This window comes from Nothoprocta perdicaria, unplaced genomic scaffold (genome assembly GCF_003342845.1).
Source record: "Nothoprocta perdicaria isolate Ctin4 unplaced genomic scaffold, notPer1 scaffold_306, whole genome shotgun sequence".
NCBI lineage: Eukaryota > Metazoa > Chordata > Aves > Tinamiformes > Tinamidae > Nothoprocta > Nothoprocta perdicaria.
The window spans coordinates 431,423-439,311 of NW_020455540.1; the positions used below are offsets into that span (position 1 = coordinate 431,423).

Here is a 7,889-nt window from a genome sequence, read left to right on the forward strand (position 1 = left end):
GCCCGGACCTGCTCGGCACGGCCGCAGGACGGACCCGGGCAGGGCTGCACACGCTGCCCGCCGTGCTGGGTGCCTGGGCCCGCTCGGCACGGCCGCAGGATGGACCCGGGCAGGGCTGCACGCGCTGCCCGCTGTGCTGGGCGCCCGGACCTGCTCGGCATGGCCGCAGGATGGACCTGGGCAGGGCTGCACACGCTGCCCGCCGTGCTGGGTGCCTGGGCCTGCTCGGCACGGCCGCAGGACGGACCCAGGCAGGGCTGCACACGCTGCCCGCCGTGCTGGGTGCCCGGACCTGCTCGGCATGGCCGCAGGATGGACCTGGGCAGGGCTGCACGCACTGCCCGCCGTGCCGGGTGCCTGGGCCCGCTCGGCATGGCCGCAGGATGGACCCGGGCAGGGCTGCACGCACTGCCCGCCGTGCCGGGTGCCTGGGCCCGCTCGGAACAGCCGCAGGACTGACCCAGGCAGGGCTGCATGCGCTGCCCGCCGTGCCGGGTGCCTGGGCCCGCTCGGCACGGCCGCAGGACGGACCYGGACGCGCTCCCGGCTGCGGGCGCTGGGGCCCGGGCTGCAGCGAGCTGAGCTGACGGGGCTGGTGCCTCGCGCTCCACGGGGCACGGCTGTGCACAAGCCTCGCCTCCAGGGATCGCACGCTTTTCTGGCCACTCGTTCCTCCTGGGATCTCTTTCATGTTGGTTTTGATTCAGATAGTGCACGGAGGTGGCCTTGGTGCAGAGACCAGGCGCCCCTCCATCAGAAAGCACCAGTAGCTGCGGGGTTGGGCTTTGTGGGAGAGCTSGAGGAGCAGGGGTGCCACCAAACACCTCTGTTCTGGCTCTTCTCTCCTTTTTAGAAGGTCAGGACCCCTTTGGCAAGGGCAGAATTGTCTGCATTTTTGGCATTTTTTCTATGCTGTTTTCATATAGGAATCTTCTTGACCCTTCTAATCTGCAAGTTTGTTGACTTTTGTCTAGAAAAGTCGCTGACTTGTTACTCTTAAGGATAGGGCATGTGCTGTAATGACTCAAAGAAAAGTATTGAGATTACCAGGACAGAAGAGCTCCATCCCATTCCCTCCAGCATCTGTCGGCTCCCCCCTTCTCCACACATACTGTTTTGTTCACCTCTGTGCTGGGCAACCTGGCCCTTTGTAAGGAATGCTGTTTTCTCACTTTGAGAACTGCCTGGTGCAGCATAACTGCTGCTGGAATAATGTAAGTGGACAAGTACTTGGAGGAGATGTAAGTGCCCAGGGTCTTTGCTGCGACGGGTGGCGAAACTCTCGGCGGAGAGAGCCGGGGCGCGAGCGGCCGCCGGTGTCTGGGCTGTGCCGTGCCTGCCGGGGCAGCCGGGTTGGGCCGGCCCCGCTCCTCCGGGAGCCCCCGCCGGGGAAGCCCCCGTGGAAGCAGCCCTGGCAGGGTCCCCAGGCACGGAGACTGAATCTTGCCATTGCAAAAGGGCTTGGGAGAGAAAAGCGTAAGGCTGCCGGGGGCTGTTAGCTCTGTTTCTGTAGCACGCTCTTCAAACTTAATTTTGGTGGTGTTTGAGCTTAACAAAGCCCTGTCAAACAGGATTAAAGGAAGGCACGCGCCGGGTAGCGGAGTCGCGTGGCGGAGCGCGGAGGCGCCCGGCCGGCCGCGAGCCTGCTCAGAGGCGCCTGCTGAGCGCCCCGCCAGCGCCCTGGATTGGAAACGGGGGGCTTTGTCCTCTGCCTCTTTGCAAACCCTTGACGCTTCCAATCCACACAAGAATATCACGAATATTTTACCTTCTGTTTGAAGAGATTGCTGCATAGTCTAAGGTAGAATACGTTTCTATGGAGTATGCACTGAATGAACTGGATTTCGAAGGATTGCTTGACGTTACAAATGGCCTTGTTCAGCAAATTGCCTTTTATTGCCATTATTCTGTTATAGTTTTGTTACTGTTAYTTTATTACTGTTATCTTGGTTCTGTTTACCATTGTTTACTTCACTTTGGCAGGTAAGACTGGTTGCCTTTGCTGGGTGTCTTGGGGCTGTCCCCCAGCAGGCTGGGTGGGCGCCCCAGGAGGCTTCCCCTTCCAAACCAACCTCGGGAGCACTCCTGCTGCCAAGRCTGAGTGCTCATTCACCATTTAGAGCTTGGGAACTGGTGATCTTGAAGGTCAATTACTGAATAAACCTTAAACTGGCCTTCTTTTTCCTTAACAGGAGGAGTCTCGGATCCTCAGGGTGAAGGTGGTTTCTGGCATCGATCTAGCCAAAAAAGACATCTTYGGAGCCAGGTAGGTGGTTTGTGTTGAGCATTTCATACCTTTAAACGCAATCTGCTTAGAAGACAAGGACACTATAATTGGTCATAAACATAATGAGAGCTGCTATTGCATGATTACAACCAGTGCAAATCATGGGATGTTTGTTGGCAGGAAAGCCGTTAATGACACTAGGGACTGTTGGTGCTTCTGGAATATGCCCCGCTCCACCCAGAGAACATCTCCTTGGGTCATCCTGTGCCTTGGCTGTCACGTGTAAGGAAGCGCTCAGCCTTGGGCAGGGTTTGATAACTGAAGTTCCTTCCCTCCCCAAATGACCCCCATTCCATGCAAGAGTGACCGACAGCTCCCTCTCGGTGAGACGGCTCCCCACTCTGCTGCTTCTCAGCAGCAGCCGGGGGGTCCGGCCAGGCTGCCGAGGTCTTTGGGCTTGGGCATGCCTGGATGCCACCGCGCACTTCTGAGCCGGCTGCATTTCAGATAGACAGGCAATAAGAACATTTTATCGTTATTTAGCTTGTGCCACAAGAAGTCTGGTGCAGGAAAGGATTTGGCGTGAGTTGTGCTTTCTTGCTCTGGCTGTGGCAAGCCCAAGCTGTGGTCTTGGTTGAGCCTTGAAATCACTGGTGTGTTAAACTGAGACCCGGGGGGAAAGGAGCCTTCCGGAGAGGCCGGGGCAGTGTGCCCGCGCGCGCATCGAGGCATGGGGTGTGCACACCACGGCCGGCACCGCGCTTGGYGCCAGGAGAACCCCTGCCAAACGGGAAAACTGGTTTTAGGTGGTCAAGTGGAAACACATAGACATAGTCGCTCTGTTTGTTCTCCCAAGTCTTTTGTTTTGAAGGAGTTAGTCATGGGTGTAAAGTGAACATATTAAAAAAGGAGGTGGAAGAACTTTCCTCCAAGCCTAGGCTTGTTGTGTAAATAGTGAATTAAAGCATCGCATCCTTTGAAGGTGAAGTGAGGGAAACACTGGTTCTGAGCTCCAAACTGATGCAGAAAACATCCTTTTTCTCCCAMGGCTAATTCCAGGTTTGACTTTCTCTGCCGATCATAGCTCTAAGTTTGAGGAGATTCTTTACCAAAAATGACCCAAGTTATGCAGAAGTATCACGTTGAAGATAGTGGCAGCTAGTTTGGCTCTTACTGAAATGACTCTAACTTCTGAGTTTATAAATGAGATTACCTTGTTTAATTTAAATAGTGCTTGCAAATTGTCCTTTAGCCTGCCTTTCTAGCTTAAAACTACATGCAAGCAGCAGTTAAAAGTTTTTAATCAATTTTAACTGTTTTCCTGTAATTTGCCACAAAGGTTCCCTGGTAGCTGTGTGCAGGATATGGTGGGACAAAGCTCCCTCCTTTCCTTCCCCAGAATTCGCTGTGGAGAAGGCTGGCTCTTGATGCTGCCGCAGGCACCGAAAGAAGCGGCTCTCGCAGAGGCGCCYGAGCGCTGGCCGGGCCGCCCGTGCCCGCGCGGTGCCTGCGTGGTGTGCGTGGCAGTGCGATGCCCGCATGGTACCCGCGCGGTGCCCGCGTGCCGGCCGCGCCGTGGCACCGCTGCCCGCTGTGGCACTGCGCCGCAGCACCGACATAGCCACAGGAGCAAATCCTGAGGCAACAGGGACTAGCGCAGAGAAAACAAGGCTTTTATCAAGAACGCCAACCATGGCATTGCCCAGTTTGGGTGCTAGCTTTGCCTTTTCTAGATCTCGTTTAATTTGGCCCTTATGCACTACTATGGKTTTTTGTAGCTGACGTACTTATTTGGATGGATTTGTATCCATTTGACCCTTCAAAGGGTTGTGGTATCTCCTTCAGCCATACTTTTCATGGATCTCTTGTAAATATTTAAGAAATCATATTCAAAAGAACTCCTGAAATTTGTTTCAAAATTTATAAATAGAAGTTAAAAAGAAAACAGAAAACTGCTGTCTTTCAAAATTCACACAGTGAGTGAATTTTGAGGCTAGTTCCGGTGATGTTCCAACAGAGAGCGACAAAGATGATCCAGGGAWTGGAACATCTCTTGTATGAGGAGACTGATGAGTCGGGCCTGTTCAGCTTGGAGAASAGAAGGCTGAGAGRGGATATGGTTAACATGTATAAGTTCATGAAGGGAAGAAGGGGCAAAGCTCTTCTTATTGGTGGCCAGCAATAGGACACGGGGAAATGGCCATAAACTGAAACACAGGAGGTTCCATCTCCAGGTGAGGAGGAGCTTCTTTACTGTGAGGGTGACAGAGCAGTGGAACAGGCTGCCCAGAGGGGTTGTGGAGTCTCCTTCTCTGGAGGTCTTCAAAACCCGCCTGGATGCCACCCTGTGCCACATGCTCTAGGTGTCCCCGCTTGAGCGGGAAGGTTGGATCACCTCTAGATGATCTCTAGAGGTCCCTTCCAACCTTGAATATTCTGTGATTCTGTGATGTGTTTCTTAAATATTTAAGTAAAGCAGCCTCAAGTCCGCAGGACTACCGTGAACACTGCAGAGCTAAAAACATAGGCTGGGACTATGTTTTCAGCCGCGCTGTGGCGGTGGCGTGCTCGGGCGCGAGGGCGGTGCAGAGCGGCGCAGCACRTGCTCGGGCACGAGAGCAGCCCAGAGCAGTGCAGTGCGTGCTCGGGTGTGAGGCAGTGCAGTGCAGAGCGGTGCAGCGTGTGCCCGTGCTGTGCTGCCCTGCTCCAGGAAGGGGCTGCCCTCGGTGCGGCTTCCCCTGCTTGTTTTGGGGCCTTGCGTACCAGCCTGCTGGGGTGTCCCCATTTCACGCTGCTTGAATGTCGGGCTGTCTTGAGTCATCCCCAAAAGCATCATCCTGGCGTAGCTGCCAAGTCTGTGCTCTGTGGTATTCGCCTGCTGGCAATTTTGTTGGGAATTGATATGGAAGAGCTGATTAGATTTGGACTAGATTAATAGATTTTGCTTTGGGGCTAGAAGGAGCGTGTAATGTTGGAACTAAGCCTGAGGGTGAGGAAAATGATAGGGTTACAAAGCAAAAAAAAAAACAAATTTACCATCCTGCTCAGGTTCCCTAGGCGCCAGCAGTCGTCTGTGGGCTGCATTCTCTGGGTGCGGGCGCAGGGCTCGGTGCCCGGCCCCGAGGGGGTAGCAGCTTCTCCCGGTGTCCCCAGGGCTCCCCTGGTGTCCCCGGGGTACCCGCTGGGGGAAGCYGCGTGGACGGGCACCCGTGGTGGCACGTGCGAGTAGACATGTGGTGGTACTGCGGCCGAGGGCCCATCCTCAGTAACGCTGCTTTGGGGAGAGAGGCAGTCGAATGACTCTGCAAGCCGTTTAACACTTGCTCCTAGCTGCATAAATGTCTGTTGTAAAATGTTCAGYGAAGCCTTTGGCCAGAGGTCGGATCGCGGTGGCACCGGCCTCTTGCTGGGCTCTGTGGCCCCGGTCTTGCAGSTAGTGAGAAGGTTTCTGTGCAGCCAGGTGAGCTACAAAGCGGGCTTTGTCTTGTAGATCAACATGGGCTTTTCTTACAGCATTTAATTAAATCTAGTATCAAAACCACCACTTACAGACTTGTGGAGGCTGAAAGCCACCTTTGCCTGAAGACACCTGTAGGAAACTCCTGCCAATTCAGAGCGCTAGGGAACCAGGGCTTTTCTCCTCAAGGTGGCAACAAGAAAGATACTTAGTGCTTTTTATTCTGTGTTTTCTTTTTGGTTTTGTTTTAATTTTTTGGCTTTGCTGGTGACTGTGGCATACGCSGGGTCAGCAATGCCTGGGACCGTGGTCAGGGTGACCCCAGGGCGGTGYGGCGCGAAGCCAAGCGGTGCCGCCCTGGGGGGGCAGTTGAATGTGGGTCGCTCCGGCTGCAGCTGCCCTGCGCTCGGGGCTCCTGGCGCGTTGGCCCTTGCGCTGTCGCGCRGCAGCACGAGGCTCTGCGGTGGCACCGGCGCCGTGCCGGGGTGCTGGTGATCCCGCTCGGGGCCGGCGCGGCCCGGCGCAACCTGCCTCCTGGCCACCGACCCTACCGCGCTGCACCGCAAGCCTTGGCGCTTTGCTTTGTTTTCCTGCTATTCCACAGCCAAGCTTCCTCAAGTGCTGCRACTCACTAAATCCAGCTGCTGGAGGTACTTATATTCCTGTATGCAATTAAGCAATGCAAATTGTAATGCAATTTGTCTCAACTATGCAGTGCTCCAAACACGTGGCTGTAACTTATTGCTGTTGRGCTCTCTGTGAGCTACACGGTGCTCCAAAGGGCACGTTGGCCCCTTTCCCTGCGTGTCAGTGCAAGGTGCAGAACACAGCCCTGCACTGCTCCAGCCCGCTCGTTTCCCTGCGATGTGCAGGGCGCAGCCGCRTTCCGACATGTGCCCGTTTCCCTGTGATCAGAGTTGATGTTGCAGCAATTCGCTTCATTTGCTGGGCCCCTCTGCTGCGGAGCTGCCTTCCTGAAGGGGATGCCGGGGGACTTGGGGCTTTGATCGTTTTGYGTGACTCAGTTACAGGAATAGAATGCCCTTATTTATAGGTAAACTCTTTTATCTGGAGATGAGCTTTTACTGTGGATTTATGGAGGCTTGGCGGGGCGGGAGCAGAGCCTCGTACTGCCCCTGCGGGCTCTCACAGTGAGTGGTGGAGCTGGTGGCGTCACTGTCACTCAAGTGAGTTACCCCATGTGCTTCGCTCTTGTGCAGCAGTGGTTTTGCACCATTTCGTCAAAATGCAAGGTGAAAAGGGGATCTCACAAGCCCCATAAAGCGTGGGGTGTAATAACCTGTTTTCATTCCTAATCCACTGACACGGGCCAGGGCATTGGGGGCCGTGGCAGTGCATGGCAGGCAGGCAGGCAGTGCCCGATGCTTGCGCACACACACACGTGCTCAGTGCCAGCTTCAGGGCGCTCGCTGCTGCCCACCCGTCCTGCCGCTGCCCTCACCCTTGCAGCCAGCGCTCCCCAGGCTGCTGGGAAACTCGTGGATCCGTTTCRAGAGCACGGGCCCATCTGAGCTGAACGTGTGGAAACCTCGCTGTGTTGCAGGGCTTCAGCAGGAACACCCACCGAATAAGGCTCYTGTTCCTGCAGACCTGAGCTTTAGCAGTTGTTAGGGGCAGCGGCGATGGGCTCCTGTTCCCGGTCTCTACTACACTTGCTTTTCTTTTTTCTTTAGGTATCGATCTGTTGCTGCTGCGGGATTGCGCTGCGTTAGGCAGTACGTGCTAGCAATAGGTTTGAGGTGACAGTTGGCTCAGCACACCATGAAAACGGGAAGGTTTCCCAGGAAATGCACATGTTGCGGAGCAGGGGACAGGGAGGAGGCCGACTGCGGCCCTCATTAAACACAGACCAAGGTGCRCTCTGGAATGAGGGGTAGCAGATCGGGGATGGGAAGGGATTTGCAGGGAGCTGCTGTGCTGGTAACCAGAAGGCGGTTTGGTCACGCTTTGGTTCCCGGTTCTGGGAAGCTTTGGTGTGTGTTGAGCCTCATGCAGGACGGTGAAGGGCCCTCAGGCTGCCGGACATCACGCGGGCTCATCAGGGCCCCGTGAGGCTGCAGCGCTGCGCGTGCYGCGTTGCTGCGGACACGCAGCCTGGCACCTCTCTGCTGAAGGCCCCAGGGCTGGGCGCCCTGCAGGCTGCGTGCGCCGGGGCGTGCGCCGGCGCGCACCGGCAGCCGCTGC

The 7,889-nt window shown here is 55.8% G+C and overlaps 1 protein-coding gene across 3 annotated transcripts in view; it reads left to right on the forward strand.

Moving 5' to 3' along the window:
* Positions 1–2,196: 2,196 nt before the first annotated feature.
* NEDD4L (neural precursor cell expressed, developmentally down-regulated 4-like, E3 ubiquitin protein ligase) overlaps positions 2,197–7,889 on the forward strand; it is an 80,505-nt gene continuing 74,812 nt past the window's right edge. Inside the window, exon 1 of one of the 3 annotated variants that reach the window (XM_026042505.1) lies at positions 2,197–2,266. The gene's annotated coding sequence lies outside the window, so the exon portion shown is untranslated. The remainder of the gene's footprint in view (positions 2,267–7,889) is intronic. The other 2 variants (XM_026042507.1, XM_026042508.1) reach the window with 2 other exon arrangements.